Source organism: Aulonocara sp. 'chitande type north' Nkhata Bay, linkage group LG11, assembly GCF_057382095.1.
Source record: "Aulonocara sp. 'chitande type north' Nkhata Bay isolate Kocher_YH1m ecotype deep benthic linkage group LG11, A_spYH_male_GT1.1, whole genome shotgun sequence".
Lineage (NCBI taxonomy): Eukaryota > Metazoa > Chordata > Actinopteri > Cichliformes > Cichlidae > Aulonocara > Aulonocara sp. 'chitande type north' Nkhata Bay.
This window is the reverse complement of record NC_141354.1, coordinates 35,748,372-35,770,243: the sequence shown is the minus strand read 5'-3', so window position 1 is coordinate 35,770,243 and position 21,872 is coordinate 35,748,372. Positions and strand designations below refer to the sequence as shown.

Below are 21,872 nucleotides of genomic sequence, written 5' to 3'. Positions count from 1 at the left end.
CAAATCCTTTTAGTGCACATTTTCACACAGGAATTTACACAGAATGCAATTTGAAATTACACAAAATCAGATTTCCCTCATGGACTGATCGTAACACAAGGTATATGTACATTTTTGAGGCAATGATTAATTTTAAGCCATTAACAGAAAGACTTGCAATAGCAACTTTTTGACACTGACTGTCACAGTGACAGATGCTTTCCTTTCCCCCCATTTAGTCTCTTGGCCTTTTTCAACCTTTCCATATTTGGCTCTTCTCTACCTTTCTACTCAATGTCCTCAGACTTTCCTCCATTATGAATCACCTGCTCTTGCTCTTTCTTTCGTCACACTCACCCATCGCTGACTATTTTTCTGGATCCCGGCATACAAAGTATAGCAGCATGTTTTAACCTCACCCATTCTGCCTGTGCATTCATTTAGGTCCATTTTCTTCATCAACTATGACATGCACACTTGTAACACTTATTCTAGCCTTCATGCAGCTCAGTGTGTAGAGAACAAAGAAATGTCTAAGGTCACAAGGGCGTTTACCCCTTAACGCCTGGGCTATCATATTTAATCCATACAGTTTTTTGAGGTTTTGGGACTTCTACTTCCTCTAATTTTTTCTCTTGAAAAATCTAAATAAATTTCACAATACACTTTTGAACAATTAAAAAATCTGTAACAAATTGAAAGTCAAACATAGTAATTAAAATGTAATTAATTTCTTAAAGAAATTTGTCAGACGCTGCAATAAACTTTCCATTTTTTGCATTTTTATGGCAATTATTTTACAGTTGAGGCTTTAAGGGGTTAAAAAATATACTAATGGAGGTACTGAGAAATATTTCTCACTGCAGTTCTTGGAGTTTGAACCATTTCTGTCACACAACCTAATGACAGAAATTACCATCCTTTGTCACGGCTGTTAGCTCCTTTTGATTCACCCTTTTTTCTCTCACTTGAGCTCTTCGTCACTGTACAAAGTTTCTAGTCCAGATAGACCTGCCTACAATTACAAATCTATTGACAATTATACCAGAAAGCATAACAGATATTGTCTTCAGATACTGATTTAAGAGTCATTTCCATTTTCTTGGCAGTTAGCTTTTTGCTCCAGCTCCACAATCTGTGAGTTAAACAAAATCCAGTCAGAGCTGATTGCTATGGCTCTGTATCACAGCAGCCCTCTATGTTCTGACACTCGGAGTTGCTCTTAGCTCAACTTAACTGTCCAAGAAGAGAGGATGGAGCCCCGACATTAATGAGCAGCAATCACTGAGCTTCTAAAAAAAGAAAGTTAAGGCCAGTGCTGCTGCTAAAAGCTCCTTCTCAGCATTATTTTTCTTCCAGCAAGGACCCCAGACATACACTTGAGGGACAAAAACCTGCAGCAGACAGCAGCTGTCAATGGTTTCACTCAGGGAGCAACCAGCTGTAATACAACAAGCCACACACAGCTTCTGTCAGACAACATTGCCAATTTGGATGTATGGTAATGAGTGTGGGAAGAGAGAGTGGTTTAGTTCAGGAATGAAAGTAATTGCATTAGAAAATAGAGCTTAATATCTGGATGAAGAAGAGGAATGATGGAGAGTCACAGCAGCAGTGACCACATAACAAGAAAGTCATAAAGACGTAAAGATGGGGCCTGGGCCTGGATGGATGATGGCTCGGATCACAGCAGTACGCTGTATGGGGCAACATTTACTGCAGGCTAAACAGCTGGGGTGAGTGGGGGCGAGCCAAGATAAAGAGCTGGGTGCAGAACGAGAGACCGCGGAGGGAAGAGACGAAAAAAGGAGGATGAGGAGGTCTGGTTGTCTTTACAAGCTGTCACAAGACATGGGAAATGTCACTTTGGCTAATTAGAGTCAATGAAACTACACAGAACGAAAGGTTCAGATCCATGGGAAAAGTCAGTCTGCTAAAGTTCAATGGGAGGTCAGAGCGAGGGCGAGTGTGGGTTCACCTGACTGACGATGCCAGCAGTGCTGTTTTTTTGTGTTTGGTCTCAGGTAGAGTCAGCAATGCTAACAAGCCTTTCAAATGATCCCAGTACAGTTCATGAAAAGAATGAATCATCTTTAGAGAGGTAATCAGCGTGCTTTTTTGCTTAACTTATCAAGTAAAGTTTGATTGCACAGTGTAGTGGCTATGAAATAATGGCATAATCAGCATTTAGACTGGCTCCCTGCAAGCCTTGCTTTCATTATGCGGTTCTGTCTGCCACCGTGTGCGAAATCTCTCAGGAAAATTAAGGCTTGACTGCACTACCAAAACAGGAAAAGGATAGCGCTTTTGTTTTCCCCAGTAGCTATAGGTAACTTGCCCATGTAGCTGAAGTGGCAGATGGTAGAGTAACTGTGGAAACTTTAACAACAAGAAGAGTTATCAGAGGAGGCAAAGAAGGTGTAGAGAAGAGTGATAAATCAGGGTTCAAAAGCCATATGGAGTTAGCATTATTACTACTAAATCAGCAAATGATTAAACTTGCCTATTCATTAGCCTTTTGCTAACACTTTGTTTTTAATTTTATTATTATTTTTTGTCATTTTAAAGTTATCTGGTCCATGCTACAGGAACGCTGGGGGCGAGACTGGCTGTCACTTTCACTGAAAACATCAGAAAACCCCAAACTATACAATGCACATTCTATTTTTTTGTAATCATGCGGCTCTGAGCTTTTTAAGACATCACTAGACAAACGTGCATGTGAGAACATGCCCATCACAGTTGAGTCTGACATAGCCAGTCTTTAATCTGCCAGCTCCCTACTTGCAGTGTGACCGTCACGTCCTGCCTCCAGCACGCTCTAAACTACACAGAGAATATCCTCTGAGTGAACGACTTCCTGCTCCGTGCTGCATGAAAGACTCGACAACAATTGAAAATATCCTGACCTGATTATCTCGTTGTTGTCCAAAGTTCATGTGTAGAAACTGCTCTGATGTTCCTGAACATCAAAGGAGCAAAGGCTAAAAATATCCACAAACACTAATAGTCTATTCAATACTCCAGCCTCTCTCTGTGTATTGAATTCCTTGTGCTCAAGATGCAGGGATTTTTTTTCTTATATATTCTCACAGTTCAACACAAGGACACAAGGAGCCAGATTAGGGTCAGTCAGTCAGTCACCGCGCATTTAAACTCGTGACACTCACACTGTCATACACAGTCAGTGTTGTTATTGTGTGAATGCTTGTGAAGCAGTGAATTATGACATACCTCCTGCATGTGTGTGAATAAAAAATATATTTTGTTATCACAATAACAAAAGCAATTAGAGCTGGTGCTGCTGGATGACATCACCCCTTCAAACGTTTAATGTGATTTCTATATTTTTTTGTACTTTTGGATATTAAAAAACAAAAAAACATTTTCAATACCAACACAATGCAATGCCTGCTTATTCAGCATTTATTTCACCAACCCAAAACACTTTTATAACACCAGCACTGTGGTACATATATGCAATATTTCAGGATGTGCTTTTTGTGAGCTTACAGTATGAAATCCTTATGCAATCTTATTTGTGTAGCTATAATCTAATTATGTGCTCAAATGTATTCTGGGATGATTGTATTTTCTTAATAATTTTATAATGTAATCCCAATTACATGCGATCCATTGCTGCCCTCTCTTTGCACTTTGCAGACAAAGTCATCTAAAGCTCACGCATGTGACACTGCATGCTATAACAACAATGATGTGTTGTGCTTTAAGCTGGCTACGCTATATCATCAGGTTTGCAACAGAGGCACAAGGGATTTGTGGAACAACCGTGCTCGTGCCAATCAGACAGCAGCTCCTGTGATGTAGATACAGAGCTGATTCAGTCCAAACCGCAACTCTTCCTTCTGGGTACAAATCCAGAGATTCATTGTGGAACGGCTAAAGTAGAAGAAGAAGATGATGATGAAGAAAAAGACGAGGAAAGGGAGAAAAAAATCACATGCTGTTCCTCCAGGGAAAAAGAATGCTTCGGCTAAAAATACTCCTCCAAATTTCTCAATCACGCTCTGTCCTACTGTGCCACAATGCAGGAGCTTTAGAAGTTAAAAGGCGTGGAGGAATTAACACAAAGAAATAGGCCGCCATTGCAAATGGGCGAAACGTATTTTCCCCTCCTCCTCTCTCGCTGCTTTCCTCCACTGCTGACTGCCTTCAGAAATGGAATTAATCCTTCTGTGATCTGTGATTTTGCTTTTTCATTCCTTCCCTTTTCATTTTGGTGCAACACGAACACCCTGTCCTTTCCCCGGAGGAATGCTACTGTGTGTGCACGTGGTTCATGAGGTGCTAGATATGTGGAAAATGAAACCAACTTTGCTTGCTCTCTGATCCCCTTATTTGAGAAGAGTAAATAAGGAATGGTTTCAATTAGGCAGTGTGAACACTGCCACTGGCAACTTCTTAAGTTGGCCTTAATCACTGTGTGAGCTGCTAATAATCTCAACCAGAGGCCTTTAAATACAGAGACTCTACATTTATTTATCAGACCAAATTTTATTTATCATGCTGTCCCCAAAGCAATATGATGCCCAGTGCTGAGTTTCTCTGAATTTCTTGCTGTTGTAAGGATGTTTACTCTGCCCTAAAATCATGTTAGCCAAGGAGAATCGCTTTGTTTGCGTAGATGAGAGTAAATTAGCCACCTTATAACTCCTCTATGCAAGTGTCGGTGTTGTTTTTGTACTGCAAATATTCCGGCCTTTTTGAAGGAGTCTGTGGTCGGTCAGACAACGAATCTGGTAAACCTTACATGCAAACTGGCAGCCAATTACTTCACTCCATCTTTTTGTTTACCCTGGAAGAAAATTCTTGCACATATCAACAGAGAAGAGCCCTAAACTAACAGGAACAAATCGCTTTGTGACAAATAATGAGAAAAAAAAGAGCTTCTGGCTGACAACCAACAAATTGGTTTTCTGGAAAATTGTGTAAGCACAAAGCTGTCAGATAGAGACTGCCATTAAACACAGAGAAGGAGACAAAGGAAAGGCGTGAATGTATGTATGGATGGGGAATGATGGCTGTGTCCTCTGGATAACAGGAAGATGCAAAATCATTTACTCACCATTTGCTGTGCGTGACAGATCGTGGTTAAGCATAACTTAGTGCTGCATGAGTATGACTACTTATTAATATCAGAGTTTTGCAGTGATCCTCTGAGCATTACAGGCAGATGAGGGAAAAACTGAAGCCATTTAAAATTAAAAACTGTGGAAAAGGCCCATAAAATTAATCGAGTCATGGTGTATTTCTTACTTATTAAACATTCTGACTGAAGTTAAAAGTTTACGATGTTGGAAGCTTTCCAACATATCCATGATGCAGCCTCCAGGGCTGGTACATGAAGTCCATACACAAGTGTCACAAACTGCAGTTCCTGCAGTGGCCACTTGGGGTGGCACCAAAAGTAACTCAATCCCCATAGACTCCCATGTTAAAATGTTTCACTTTACAGCCGAAATAAACATGTTTGAAGCAAAATTTTAATTCAAAAAGGTGAAGTGTTGAAATTTTTTTTTTTTCTATTTCGTATTTATTTATGTTATTTATTCCACTGGACTGGTGCTTTTTTGGAGCATTTTGATGGAATCATCTGGCAAATATTATGACCTAATGTGAGGTGTGTGCTGAAATTTTGTTGTATTACATTTTTGTATTTTATTTATATTGTGATTACTGCTTACAAGCGTTAACGTAGCACTATATCCTCTCATCTAAATATCGTCACTTTGAGCTATATTTGAGGCTTCAATATGTAAAGTCCAGAAAACCGGTGGGTAATGTCGCCTTGATCCATATTTTATATGTAGTTGGTGGATAATTATTTTAATAACTGCTAGATTATAGCATAAACCTTTACAAAAGCTACTTAATGAAGCTTATAGAATTTCTTTTCTGCTGCTGCGTCTCAAGTTCAATGGATTTGGCCATTTACTCATTACAGTGCAAAATGATGTAAAAATGTTAAACTTTTAAACGTTAAACTGTTCACACTCTCTGTTCCCCACATCATGATGAGGACCCTTAAGTGTGAGAGTAATGCACAGGGTCTCCCTTTAGTTAAATTTTGCCTTGTCGTCTGATATACTTCATGAGGTCCCTAAATGTCTGTGATAGACAGGATGAGACTGCAGGCAAATGTGTGCTGCTGGTGTAGTTGCTGTCAAGGGACACTTCACTGCTGAAGGAACATTTCAGAGAAGTTTGCAGCAATGGGAGAAATCTGAACTGCACAGACATTATGAATGGGTATATTTTAATCACAAACAATATATTTTGCTGAACCTAATCAAATAGTTTTGTAGCCTGAAGCCAAGAAAAGAGTGAGAGAAGAAGATATGTCAAAAGCCAAAGTTAATTGAACATGTAAAAATAGCTCTCCCAGACAGAACTCAAACATCTGCCTTCTGGTCGGGCGGCATGTGATTATATTGCCACCATTTCGCTGACCTCTTAAAACTTATTGCATATTGCTTGTCATTTATTCTCATAGTGCACTATACATATCAAAAAAATTATTCTATAGGCATTCAAATTAAATCGAGAAAGAGGTCCTGTAATGAGTAAGGCGTAGGAATGGACTGAAGCCTCAGAATGACAAACTCACAGATGAAACAGAATATCAGTTATAAAGAAAATGCAATTAACACAAGTAATAAGGAAGAAACAATTGGAACTAACTATGATAGACTGCGTGTGTGTGTGTGTGTGTGTGTGTGTGTGTGTGTGTGTGTGTGTGTGTGTGTGTGTGTGTGTGTGAGTGAGTTCAGCAGAGTTCATAGTGAAGATGTAAACAGTTTGAATATGCGTAAATGAGAGAGTTCAGCTGAGGAACAGAGTAAATAATAAACACCCGTTCCACTTACAGTGTTCCTGTGATGCTGACCTTCCACACTTGGCCACACATATTTAACTGACTCATCACTTGGAACTGGCAGAAGCCCCCATTTCACATGTTCCATGTCTGGAAAAGATCCAGATATGGCTTAAAAGACTTATATTTACACCAACAAATCTGATCGCATCTGTCTGTGTTTTCCTGTCCTGCCAATCCACAGACCCATAAAAGAGTTCAGCCCATGTGTTAGAGATGTGACTGAAGCTGTTTGCCAGTCACACAAAAAATGACAGCCTGGATGACGAACGGGAAAGGGCTCCGAAGGAGATCTAAGCAACACGAACCGTGATGTTCAGCGTTTGCCAAGATCATCACAACATGCAACACCTCACGGACGGGGATGCAGGAATGCTGGAGCCGCTCTCTGTCGCATCTTTTAAAAGTTAATACATATGCAAATTTCAATTTGATTATTTAAATGCTATTATCACAGTGTCAATAACCTGGAAGTAGCAACCTCTGCATCCCACTTACTGAGATGCATTCAATTACCTTTTAAGTATGCATCATACACCTCCTTAGCATCTACTTAAGGTAGTTTGGGCGATTGGATGGTAATGCCTTCCAATTTTTCTCAGCAACATTCATTGTGCATTCAGACTAAATATTTGCTCATATCAGTGCAAGAGGCTACGACAAGAAAAGATTAATGTGTCCTTTCCCTGAATATGACCCAGATGACCTACTGGGACTGGTGTTTTATAGCATTTTTCTAGTGTTGCTCGCCCTTCAAAATGCTGGCATCAGTGGCAATTTGGGTTTCAATATCATCACCCCTTTGACATGCTGACTGGAAGAGCTGGTGGAATCAAAACACCAACCTTCTGATTTACTAGATGACCTGCTCGACATCATCAACCACAGTTGTTTATGTGCTGGTGTTATCACCCTGAGATTGGATCAAATATAGTGGTGCCTTAAAAGTGAACTTTCCAACATGTATTTAACATTGTAAAACCATCATATTTTCCTAATCAGCTCCTTTCAGTGTCCAACCTTAACCAAACAGAGAGTGAAAAAATTGCCATCCAATAAACATTAAAAATAGTTCAACATATGAGTCAAACCCCAGTGTTTGTGCCATAACTACCTCACCTCACCTACCACCTCAGGCAGACCTTTTACTATTGCGGTGGAAACACTCTTATGTAATTTTAGAAAAGCCCATGATAAGCACAAATAGCCAATATAATGATGTGGTTGGACGGCTTGTTGGAAAATGCAATCCAGGATTAGAGACAGAGGCATGCGTCTGAAAGCATGTGGCATAGCAAGACAGGTTTTTACAACTCTGGACACACAGACAGATTTATTTATTTATTTATTTATCCATTTTTACCTTTTGTAGTAATAGTTTTGACTCCAACAACAAAACACAGTATTCACATTACAAACCACCTAAAGGCAACCTCACACATATTTGATTGTCCCAGAAAGCAATGTTACCGTCTGTGTAAGATATACAAAGTCATGCCATTACATAGCAGACTTTATGTAGTGAATATGCATCTTCTTAAACACATATCTAAACATTTACAGCTTTCAATTGGATTAGTAACCTAAAAAGAAATCTACTTTCTACTCATTGTGATTACAACACAATGACTGTAGAAAACACAGTCATTGTTACAACCCAATATGATCATAGACTGTGTGTAAAGTGTATTTGTAGTGCGACATCCCTCATTTGTTTTTGGACTACATGTTTTGAAACTTTATCGTTAGCATCGCGTTCAATATGTGCAATTATTTTTGGACCCATAAATGACCATTTTTAGACGAGACAACAGAGTGCTAACATTTCAGCTGATGCTAATGAGCAGTTAGCAGGTTGCTTAAACGGCATAGGTGAAACTTACAGATCTGTACATTTGCTAATTAGTGCTAAGTAGTCCCAGAGAGTTGATTCCGTTCATTTTGATGTATTATTTTCAGGAACGTGCATGTTTTGAGCATGCATCAAGATATAGTGCTAACTAGCACATTATGGAAGTAAAATATGGGACTTTCACTGACCAAAACTAGAGCACATACTTTTTGGACAGTCTAGACGTCACAGGAAGCCATGAAGTCATGTTGTACTATCAAATAACTCTGTCAGAAATCCACCAAAAGGTACCAACAGCACAAATGGCCCAATTTGATGACGCAGACTTAGCAGAGATCAGATTTAGCAAGCAGCTATCAGCTACAGCAGCCTGTCAGCATTTCCAATGTGTGTGTGTATGTGTTAGTCCCCATAGGGAAATTACTCCTCTGTATTTAACCCATTCACCCAGTGAAGCAGTGGGCAGCCACCAGTGCAGCGCTCGGGGAGCAGCGTGTAGGCACGATACCTTGCTCAGAGGTACCTCAGAGTAGCCGTTCGGTAGATTCAAGCCCCCGACCTTCCGATCACAACCACTTTATCTTCTGAGCTACCTCTGCCCCCACTTCCGTCAGTTAAAGCAGCCGCATTCCTAATTCTAGGCTTTAACAATATCCAAACGGATGAATTTTAGGGGGGAAAAAAATCAGAAGAAAATGATTCATCCCCATATAGCTCTCATGAAGGAAAAATTAGCTATGGGGACTAAACTCAGATTTGGTACCAACATTGTAAACATGCTATTTTAAAAGATGAAGTCATTTTAACCAATTACGGGAATTGACTCACGATGTTGCCCACTGAAGTTTTTGGCAGTTTTGCACAAACCAAATTAAACAGGTCGCTTCAGTTCAATACTATCTTTGAGAAATATGACTGCCTCTGAAACGCTTTGGTTTGAACACTTTTCAGCTCCTTGCTTACCATCTTGTAAACCTTGCATTTCACGCTTGCTGCTATCCTCCTTAAACAAGTCACCGCCGACACTCATCTCCACCAACTCCACCCTGCATATACTCAGCTCTCCACCTCTCCTGTGCACCGTCTGTTGTTTCGGATGGTTGACTGCATATTTAAACTCTGTTGTGTTCTGTTCATGGTTTATCCAGGATGCATGTAGGTAAGGCTTTGTTTGCTTGTGCAGAATTAGAAACACTTTCCTCTACCTCCAAGATTTTGTCAGTATGCTCTTGAGCAGGGCACTAAATCCTAGACTGGATAAATGTTTCTTCTGTATTGAGTCCCGAGCACAGCACAACACATGTATCCTTATTCTACTTTCCATACATAAATGTGACTTCCTGGGAATAATAAAAGTTAAAAAATGAAAAAATTAATCTGTCAACTTTGAATTGAATCCCTGCCTCTGACACTGGCTCACTTCCCCTTATAAACCCATCTGCCATGTAAGCACCTCTGAGCTGGAGCCTGCCGCATTTCCATCACTCACCACATTTAAAAATAAATGAGTAAATATGAAATTAATAAGCTGAAAGATTGGAGTGCCGAGGCTGTGCGCTCACACACGTCACGCACCGCCTCTGGGAGAAATGGTTCAACCACATTTGCATGGGGGAGAAAATAACCCAGCATATATTATCCACCCACTGCAACTGATTTTTGATCCTGCTGCTCCTATCTGTCACATCTCTCATTCGGTGATATTGACTCATATCATCATGATTAGAGAATTGTTTGTTTCTGCTAATACTAACAGCTCAATTAGTGGCTGATGTGTTCATACTGGTGGATAGAATTGCAGAGGACAGAGTGTCTTTATTTTCTTTCCAATGAAAAGAAGTCATTGAAAATGCCGCTGTGCCACTGGGGACGGGGGGAATATATTCCTGGTACGACATCAGCGTTGCTTAGTACCCGTTAACACAGACAGGGTGGCACCTGGTGATTCTCAGTGTTGTTTCATGTAATGTACCTGTAATGAATATTTTCATAGCAACAATGAAGTTGACTGTTTGGGTTTTTCAGCCCAGAAATTTAAAATTGGTTTTAGCTTCATTTTTATCGCAGCTGCAATTAAAATATTGGGATCTACTTTCTCAGACCTAAAGACAAAGACCGATAAAATTTGTCCAAAATGGCATCAATAATAAGGCATCTCAGGGGGTTACTGGTCACCCAGCTTTACACCCCTGTCCTACATTCTTCTTCGGTCATGGATCACAGTCCTTCAGTGCATCAGTTACTACTGTCTACTCTAAAGTTGAATTTGCATTAGATTAGTCTTTTATAATAACTACAGAGTGATAACTGTGAACTTAGTCTTGCACAAGTAAAAATCACACCACAAACAACGTACTATATTTTGCCAACTGGGACTTTTGGAAGTTTGTGTGTCCTCTACACATGTTTCTGCCTCTTTCCTGAATGAGAGTTAAGGAGTCTGCATTAGCAAGTCTAAATGAAAGTTAGGACAACATTTCCAGCACAAATTAATGAAGGACTCTTGTTATATCATTCGTTGAAAAAGCAAGGCCTAATTAGAGGCGTAAACTCTCAGCGGGTGATTAGATGGATAATAAAACGTGAATAATATTAAAAATTAGTTTGCTTGTTTTTTCCAAAGTAAAGTCCTTTGTTATGTTGTCCTCTTTGGGACACCTGGAGTACTGCAGTAATGTTGCCTCACAGCAACAAGGTCCTGGGCTTGAATCCAGCATCTGGCCAGGACCTTTCTGTGTGTAGTTTGCATGTTCTCCTGTGTGTGGGGGGGTTTTCTCTGGGTACTCTGACTTCCTCCCACAGTCCACTGAAATGCATTTAATGGCTTAGGTTAGTTGGTGAGTCTAAATTGCCCATAGGTGTGGATATGAATGTGAATGATCATCTGTTGCTCTGTTAGCCCTGCAACAGCAGACTGCCGACCTGTCCAGGGTACACCCTGCCTCTCACCCTGTGGAAGCTGAGACAGCCCCGCCCCCCGGCCAAAAAAACCCCAAAACGTATATATATTGCTGATTTAAAACTTTGTCCTTTTTAAAGCATAACTAATAGTTTTTCAATCAAGAAAACAATCTCACATATGACTGACATTTAACAAATTGTTTTCTGAATTGTTTTCTGAACTCAAACTGCAAAATAAAAATCTCCAGAAATCCTTGTTTTTGGCTACCCAGCTATAACTCAAGAGGTGACTGTGTGGCTCTTTTTATCTATGCATATATGGCTTTGTGTACATTCGACAACACAGCAGGGAGACACTTTGTTTTTAGGAGCGTTATTTAGTTATTTTCTGTTCCAAAGAAACCACCATGTAGTGCTGCAACATGTGTTTCCCAAGCAGAATTATAAGCTCTTACAAGTCTGTGCTCTCTCATAAAGTCTTAATAAAAGCTAAGCAACATGAATATACTGTAATTGGCCTTTTGGAACTGAAGGCACCACCCTGCTATTCTCTCTGTGAAGTAGTCATATCGTTATTCAGTGTCCAATTAAAATGGCCTTAGTCTCCTCAGGAGCGCTCCAGTCCTGTGAGGACCACCTGCAGCACCCTCTCTCAGCCTCAGCAGTCCGCCTTGAGTCATTAGCCTTCATACGAGCTCAAAATGGAAATGCCAGCAACTCCTCTGTCTGCCGCCTCTTTTATTTTTCCCTGCTCTCCCCCTGCTCTGCTTTCTCTCATCCCTCTCCCACAGGAGGGGGAAGTTTTCTCTGCTTGCGTCCTCTGTACATTTAGCCCATTTTTCTGCCTCTGCTCTCGCCAGGGAATCTACCCCACTACCATCTACTCTCCTTCGCTCTCTCTATCTCGCTTTTACCACCACTGCTCTCTGCTGCTTCCCCTCCTACAAAAACCCCCGCCATCCATTCCCTACTGCGTTAAGAAGAGCAAAATCTTTGAAGGGTCTCTTCTGCTCTTAACCTCTTTCTCTGCCTCTACAATTGAGAGTCTATATTCTGTATTTTCCTCTCATTTCTTGTCCTTAATGTCCAGATAGTGGTTCAAGGCAGGAGAAGGTACCAGCAGTGTGATAGTGAAATGAAAAAAACAGCGAGCGATAAGACCTCAACTTGGCTAGCATGGCCAAAACCAATATTTGCTGTTCATTGTAAGTCACAAGTTGTGCACAGTCCAAAAAGCCTATGGAATTAAAGCATTCTCAAGGAGAATATAAAATACGAAATCCCACTGCGGACAGGCCTGTGTGGCATAATTATCAAACTTAAATCTCTAGCGCAGAACTTCTATGGCCCCTTATAAGCCTGAAACGAGGAACAGCTCCAATAACAATAATCCCTGTTTGTCATTGTACTGGATCAATTTCTTTTGTTCAGACAATAATCATCTACTGAATGCTAAAATCATTTTATTTAGCCTCCTCTTTTTCTTTCCAGCCTTTACTTCATTGCTTGCAGTGTGTCTGTTACTGTGGTTGAGCCACTTTTGAGTGTTAATAAACCAGTAATTGGTACGCCCATCCCATAAGGTTGACCAGCTGCCCCATTTTATGTGAGACTGTGCAGAAATTTGAATTTTTGTAGCCTATTAACAGCATAACCTCCAACTCCACTTTTAGGATTAGACATTTTTGCTAAAACTCATATTTATGGCTGGATAAGGTGACTCTGAAACATCTGAAGCCTTTCAAACCAGACTTCTAGGTAACCTCTGATGCATGTCTCCTTCACTCCTGTCTTTTCATTCCTTTGGCGTTTTCAGTCAGGGCACATGTCTGCTCCTCGCTAATGCTGGATCTGCTGGAGGTCTCTTCCTGTTAAAATGGATTTCTTCCTCCCTGCTGTCACTGTGTTTGCTCACGGGGGATTATCCGATCATTGAGGCTCTCTCTCAAACACTGTAGAGTCTTTACCTTACGATACAAAGCTCCTTCAGATTACTGTTGTTGTTGTGAACTGGCACTATAAAAAAATTGAAGTGAATTGCAGGAAACACTTAAAGCCTTAAAGTCTAGCTCCAAACTATTTCTGTGAAGAAAGCAGCGAAGGCTGTCATTATGGGTCGACTGCAGGTTAATCTGTCACCCTTTTCTACCACCTGTGCTGCACACATTGGGAAAATTGTAAGTAACCACAAAGTCACGAGCTATGCATATTTTAGAGGAATATGATGAAACTACTACAAATAAAATAAAAACACAGTTAAAAGAAACACTAGGAAACTATTTTATCACTAGATGAGGGTGGTGGAAGGTGAGCCTGAAAACCTTTTTGAATTTTGTGACAGAGTACAAAAAGATTGTGCTAATGTTTGGTAAGCTTCTTGGATTTTCAGCTTTCAAGCTTAAATCACAGTTAACAGGTTAAGCAGTTATTGTAATAGACTTTGCAAGACCTACCTTCAGTTTCCCAACACTAAAGAGTTGGGAGAAGTCACTTAAATTAAAATATCACAGGATGTAATCATAAATCTATAATCTTTTTAGGTAGTTTTTAATATTTAAGCTCGATCACAGTTCCACACTGTGACTAGAAAGCAGAAACATTGCCTTACGTTGGTTAGTATCTGACCACCATCGCACCCACACAGGGTTTAAAATTCTGGTGTAGTAACAAAAACAAAGAAGTCGGTGGGCATAGTCAATATTTTATAAACTTCTCTGGCAAGGCAGACAGTTGGTGGTTCTTTGTGTCTGGGGGTGGGCGTCCGGGTACACACCGGCTCACTCCTTGGCGGCCGCTTGTCGGGGCCTGGGGCCTGGGGCTCGCTCGGGCCCCTTTGGAGGTGGGGTGCCCCCGGCCTCTCGGCCTAGGGCTCGGTCACTCAGGCGCAGCTGGGGGCCGGCGGAGCTCACAGGCGCGTCACTGCAACTCCCCCTGACTTCTGCTCCGCGGCTGCTGGGCGAGCCCTCATCTGGGACTCTCCTCAGCTCTTACTGGGACAGTGGCGCGGCTGCCCCTCTGTTGGTCTTCCATGGTCTCTTGTGTTCTGGGGGCCTCTGGATGTCTGGAGTTTTGATCTCCTCCATACCCGCTTCACACCCTGGAGGACGGGGCTGTGGCCCCCCCACACTCCCTAGCAGATCATTACATGGAGAAACCTTTGGAATGCAAGCGTGCTGATCCACACAGGTATGCACACATGGGTATTCACAGACGCGGACTAAAGCTTTCTTGGCTGCTGCCTCAAAGCACACTGTGCGCTGTCTATCTTGCGTGCTGCACAATATCGTTTATTACTTAGTAAATACTGATATCTATGACTAGCTAGTTTATTGTGATGGTGCTTTGTTTTCTCTATTATTATGTTGCTCTTTGTTGTTTGCTGTCTCCTCTGTTTGTTTTTGTTTGTTTGTTTGTTTGTTTTTTTTTCTCCATACAGGTGACCCAGGAGTTTTTTTTTTTTTTTTGTCTCTCTTCCCCCCCCTTCTCACCGTCTCTTCTCCCCTTTGGTTTTCTTTCTTTCTCTCCCCCTCTCTCTCTCATTCATTCCCCCTGTCCTATTTATTAAAAAAAAAAAAAAAAAAAAAAAAAAAAAAAGGCAGACAGTTGGGAGTTTATTAGAGTTTACTGCTTTGTAAGATAAAAATAAAAAGGTCATCAGTCATGGATCATTAATAACCTGTATGAATCACAGAGAAATTCAGACAGTAGTTTAATTAAAAACAAAACAAAAAATCCCCACAAAGATATTTTATTGACTCTATTTTTTCAATTTCTTTTTCTGTGACTGACATAAAGCTGAGTTTAACTTGATCAAAGTACAGTGGCTCAGGGTGCACTGATAGACAGAAGGGATACTTTTGTCAGCTGTTTGAGGAGATGTGCTTTAGTAGACTTTAGTCTTTAAGCAGAGCCAATCTGACACCATTATTATGCACAGACACACAGAACGGTGCATGAAGCAGCTCCTGAGCTGCGATGCATAAAAACACTGCACAGATGTCCAGACTGATTGTGTTACGCTCATTAATGACATTAAAAAAAATTAGCTGCACTGAAAGGGACAAAGTGGCATAGGCACATTTAAAATTGCATGAAAATCTGATCCTGATATTTTGTTGATACTTTATTTATTGAACATATTGATTGTCTTGAAAGCTCTCCAACTTGAAATTCAGTTGCTTTTAGGGAAAACTCAGCTCTCTCTTGAGGGGTGTGCTCTTCCCCGACTCCCCCATAATTCCAGCACTGTCTCAGACTTGTTCTTTCCAGATGTTTAGCAGATACGTTCACTGTGTGAACCATCTTTGATTTACACCAACATCTGGTAATTACCACTAAACATGATAAAGAAATTAACAAAGCCATCCTTAAAAATGTAGATCTTATACATTTTCAGCTTTAAAGATCCGTGTTACATTTCATTGTGTGGCCTCCAAAGGAGAGTAAACTGTACATTATTGTGTAAACGAAAAGAGACAGAGTTAAGTTGGATTTACTGTCCATTACATCCCTGCAGGGTGTGAACACTATCGACCCCTCTGCCTTTTCACCTCTCTGTCTGTGAGGATGTAAGGAGCAGCCAGGGCTCCTGCTGTGTGGACTAATCCATGCTTCTCTCCCCATCTTATGTCTCTCTCTCTTTCTCTCGCTCTCTTTCTCGTCCAGGACGCCGTCATTAGCAGTCTCAGCTCAGAGTGCAGCTCGGTGAGGCCCTGGGGCCAAAGCTTTGTGCCTTAATTACCTACCTAATGAGTCACTGGGAAAGTCACTGGGCCTGCTGGTGCCTCGCTCTCTCCCCCTCGTTCTTTTCTCTCTCTCTCTCTCTCTCTCTCTCACACACACACACACACACACACACAAACCTACTGTATTCACTCCATTCCCCTTTGACTTACATGCTTACTCACTTATGGTGCGCACACATATAATCTCACACTTGCTCTTGCTCCTTCCACCTAATGACTGCAGTTTAACTCACTCACTCACTTTCTCGCCTTCTCACTGGTTTACATGTGGATGGTTGACAAATTAAAGGAAAAATCTGAACTTTTGACCCCTGTAGCGAGCAGACCGGGTTGGTGTGTCGTCTGCATCGTCCATGTAGTTGCTGCTCCACCTTTCTTCCACAGTCCAAAGACACGCGTGACGGCTTAATTGGTGATTCTGAATTGGCTGCTTGTGGAAGACATGTGCAGGGTGTACCATCGCTTGCGCAAAATGAGCTGGGATAGACTCCAGTCCCCTCGCCATACTAACTGGCACTTAAGTAAATGGATGGATGGGTTTGCAGGGTCAGTGCAAATCAATACAGAGTTGTTGTGAGTGATCACCTTCATTCAATGATGATGAAAAATTTCTATCCTGATGAGGGTGGTCTCTTCTACAATCACAATTTCCTCATCCATAGGCCACAAGGTGCTCAATAAATGGGATGATGAATATGTTTGTTAGATATCACTCTCCACTAACATCAATATGTCAAATGAGGGAATAACTTTCGTAAAATTAGTGTCATTCCTCCAGTAGAGTTCCAGAAACAAAGGAAAGCCCAACATAAACTGCCTTTGTATGGTGCTGAACAACTTAAAACCTGCTGGTTCTGTCACCATTCCTGCAGCAACAGCATTCCTGGTTTCAGTTACTTGTTTGGACTCTTGGACTGTGTTCTACATAACTGGCCACATCTGAAACTACTAAAAAGACCACCTGTCCTCACTTAAACACCTAAACAGTTCTTGGTAAATCTCCTTTATCCTCTTTAATTTGACAAACAACAATACGGCACATCACAGACAACATATGGCAGCGTGATGGCTTCGTACAGCCCAGTTACTCTGCTGACTCTGAATAAACCTCTGTTCTCTTTGTGTTTAAATACAGAGGACTCATTGTGCTGTTTTCATGAACATCTTTCTGTTCATGCCAAAAGACATAAAACTGCAGCTCACATAACTTGGTAAACAGCAGTTCCAGGACTGCTGCTGACATACAGAAATCCACAAATGCAAGTAAATAACAGCACCTATCTCGGGTGATAAACTATATTGACTATATAACGGATGATTACAATAAAAGGTTCATTATTGTCTTAACTTTTTTACCACATAGACACAGAGCATGCTGGGTTTATTGCTAAGGCTCAATTAATTTTCTTACTAAAATGTTACGCCTGCATTTCCAGAAGCTTCCACTCTGCAAACACTGTTTTTTGGTGAAAAAGTGTTGCTGTAGTGCAGCTGGAGGCCAAAACCTGAGAAACAGTGTGGTAGGTTTAGATCGTCTGTCTGTCTGTGGTTGCAGACAGATTTATTTATTCAGTGAATCCTGCATTGAATTGGTAAAGAAGCCAAAAAAAAGAGCAGTAATAATTTGTAGAATCCCTCCTCACAGCATTATAAACCACTGTGTTGTGTTTTGTCATCTGAAAAGTCTTCAAAGCCAGTCGCACTCTGTGGATTTGCTACCTGAGGCAACACTGCCCGGCAGCACAGTTCCTGGTTTGAATCACTACTTACGCTCGCTTGTTAATTCTTTTACCAGCTCATTCTTTCTTACCTGCTTTGTATTGCTATTAGCCCCTTAACCACTCACTTAATCACTGAGCTGCTTCTGCTCACGTGCGCAGAATCAATCAGAAGCACCTAATCAGCAGACCACATACTGAACGTCGGAGCGCAGTTATTCTAATAAAATCACATTATATTACAGAGAATTTCTAGACACCAGACGCACTCTCTGTCTGTGCTTTTGCACCTCCTGCGCTCTCCCGCCTCACACTCTCACAGTAACACAACTGATGGGATCACACCTGCATGCAGAACAGAATAATTCGCTTCCTAGATGCTGCGAGTGGACATAGATGCGCTAATAATGTGGGGCTGAACTGCTTCTAGGTGCTGAATCCCAAAGCCATGAAGCTCTTTATTAAACCAGTTCAAGCATAACGATTACACTGAAAACAAACAGGAGTTAATCATGTTTTCAGGGAGCTATTGATTTTTCATATCACTCATATCAGTCTGGCATTATTCGAGAAATGAGTTCCTGCTCTAATGAAATCATTCCCGGAATGAAAATCAAGTTGTTTTCCTTTGACCTTTGCTTTTAATTAACACACTTGTTCATTATGACAAATTTGGATTATATACTGTTAATCATGAGAGTGAATGCAAAAAAAAAATAGCTGAAATTTCAAACACTGGCAAAAACTCTCCTGCACTTTTCTTCCTTCAAATCCTGACTCCTGCAGTTTGTGGTGCTCAAAAATCAAACCACACAGAATAAACAGGAGGAAAATGGTAAATGAAAAATTGGTGGAGCATCTGCCCTGGGGAAAAATTCAAAGTCTTGGCCGGAGGAGCGAGGAAAATCTCAAAGTAGAAAACAAACTAGACATGTTTTTTTTCTGTTAAGATGCCCTTGAGCAAGGTTCTTAACGGCCAGCTTCCCTGGTAGTTTTGCTGACTGGCACCAGACTACGGTTGTTCTGGACCAATCCTAGGTCTTAATGTCCGTAACGAAGTGAGTGTGAAGGGCGCTGCTGGATAAGAGCACACAGCAGAGGTTTCTGGGTAAATAAACATAAAAACAAATAGCCTGGATGGCCAGCTACATGTTAATGCAATTGCTTTTCTTTGTCTAGACACAGCATTTAAGGCTATTTGGGCGAATGTCTAAATACATAAGCATTTCTCTGTATCCAGAGCGCCAGGAGAAGCTTTTACTGGAGATGGGGGTAAAACCAAGTGAAATTCATCTACTGTTCCCTTCGCTAAATGACTTGAATGCTGTACGGCTTAATGAGAAAGCATGGAATCTCTTGATCGGAGGATAACTACCTGTAATTTGTTCTGCCAGTAATAAGGTTTCTATATAGAAAAGGAAAAAGGTCTGCATCTTTTCTCTCTCTTTCATTCTCCATCTCTCGCTCCCTTTCTCTGAGGAACTCAAGTGTGCCTCCATCACCAATCCTCTGGCTGACAGGAGGCCTCCAGAGTGCGTTTTGTCCGCACGACGCCACCTCCTCCGCTGACAGCCCTCAGTTGCCTGGAGACGTTGCTTGAGAGACAAGCTGCGGTAAATGAGCAGGTTGTTGATCAAAGTCCACGACGGCTCCACTGCTGCGTTCTCAACAGCGCGCCACTCAGGCGCCACACACCACTCTCGCTTCCTGTTCTCTGCTAACTACAAGTTGTGGGCTTTTTCCGTACAGTACACCCTGACATTAGCCTCCTGTCAAATTGCATTTGAAGCATTTTCTCCCAAGACGTCCCGGCTTGATTGGGGGTGGGGGTGGGGTGTGGGGTGTTCTTCCATTAGCAATGCAAAAGACTGCAAATTTGAATTTTAAAACATGAGGTTCTGCGATGATTAAGCTCTCTGACAGGCTTGGGATGTTTTGGTGGCACCGTGGGTCTGCCATTAGATGCTTGGAGCTGCTGATTGTGGTGCATAATTTGCTCTGAAGGCTGCAACCAGGGCAAACAATTGTTGTTATTGCTGTTGTCACCTGTCAGCCAAAAAAAACCAAATTCACTGCTGGTAAGGAGAAAATCAGCTCCTTATTGTCTTGTATGATAAAATGCTCCTGAGGATTTTTCACCGTTATGCCTGTAAGAGTCTGGTTGGTGTGTATGCTGCCAGTGGGAAAGCAAACATTCAAGTAAAAGTAAGCAATTCATCTACACTTGGAACTGCATCTGCTGGCCAGTAACAGCACTTTGTATTTAAAATGGGCAACAGCAAGGTGGAGTGATGTCCCTCTAGCTAAAAACTGCCATAAGTTCTACCACAAGCCACTACTATCCTACTCAGCACCTGACCTAATGGTCTACAATAGAGAAAACAGTGTGCACTATGGCACTTGAATTGCAGCTTGCACCAGAAAAAACTGCCATTTGGCTTAGGCCAGGTAGTTAACCTATTATGCTCAGTTCAGCTTCTCGGTTTAGCTCCCTTTCCCTTCCCATTAAGCCAGCTGTCTACTGCTTGGCACCGTCCCTGAACTAAAAAGTTTATTGAAAAAACTGACATCTGAGATTTTGGTTCACAGGGACAAGATTTTGCACACCCTGACCTTATTATTTGAAAGTTTAATCAGGTTCAACATAAAAATAAAAATTACCAAAAGAAATAAAAAGCATAAAATGTTTACTACAAAGTTGCAATTTGCTTCTCTGATGTTTTTCAATTTTCGTGAAGAGGTGCATGTTGCTCAGGTGAAACTTGTTTTGCTTCATGGCAGTCTGCATTGGCATTTATCAAAGTCGCACAGCTTATAATCACAGTCACAAAAGTTGCAGCTGCATCTTAAAAGCAACATCAGCATTATGTCTCAGCACGCAGAACAGCTCAATGACTAATTGTAGGGTTACCCCCAGATTCCTCAGGCCAGTAAGCAACAGTATGCTTGAAAATCTCACCATGTGCTTGTGAGTCAAAGGTTTTTGAATGTAATCATTAACACTCTACCAAGCAGTGTCTAAATATTACAGCAATCGGTGTTTTTCCATCGCGCAATAGTTTTAAAAACCTCACATTCTGCTCTTTCTTTGTATGTAAATTCCTAAAATAAAAATACTTAGGGGAGGTCATGAATGATTAATGAATCCGAATCACTGGTAAGTTTGGACTAAAGGATGAATCAAGGTTCAAAGATCAAGAAGGAAAAAGAAAAGAAAGACGTTGTTTTGGCCGTGTAGTAATTATGACCAAAATGATATATTTTTTATAGAAAAATTTCTGAAACCATTAAAAAAAATTCACACCCAATATGAGCAATGGACATAGCCGCTGTGTTGTCAACCACTGATTTGTGAGGTTCCACTTTTAAAACTGAGGGATGTAGTACACTCACACTGCAGCGACTTGTCAAAGAACGCCCCGTTCGGAAGCACATCCTGCCTTATTCTCCATTTTTACTCTAATGAGGCCCAAAGATTGTAAAATGCACATCATGCTACATGCAATAAGATTGCAGTCTGGTCACTCAGACCACAAACTCATCAGAAAAATGTTTATTAAGGCCACAGATAATTAGAGTGTAGCATTGTTGTCTCATAGATTTTTATATACAGATATAAGCTTACATATGTTTTTAATTTTTTTAATGAGAGAAGTTGCCATCTCAGTGCAGATTTAAAGTGCTCCTCCATTAATTTTACAGTTCAGTCTTTTATATTCTGTCTATGCATTTAATAGTTAATAGTGTTCTACCAAAACACTTCTATTACATCGCTCAAACTC

The 21,872-nt window shown here is 41.0% G+C and overlaps 1 protein-coding gene across 1 annotated transcript in view; it reads right to left on the bottom strand.

Moving 5' to 3' along the window:
* Positions 1-21,872, bottom strand: part of rftn1b (raftlin, lipid raft linker 1b) — a 134,098-nt gene that overhangs the window by 72,150 nt on the left and 40,076 nt on the right. The window lies entirely within an intron of this gene.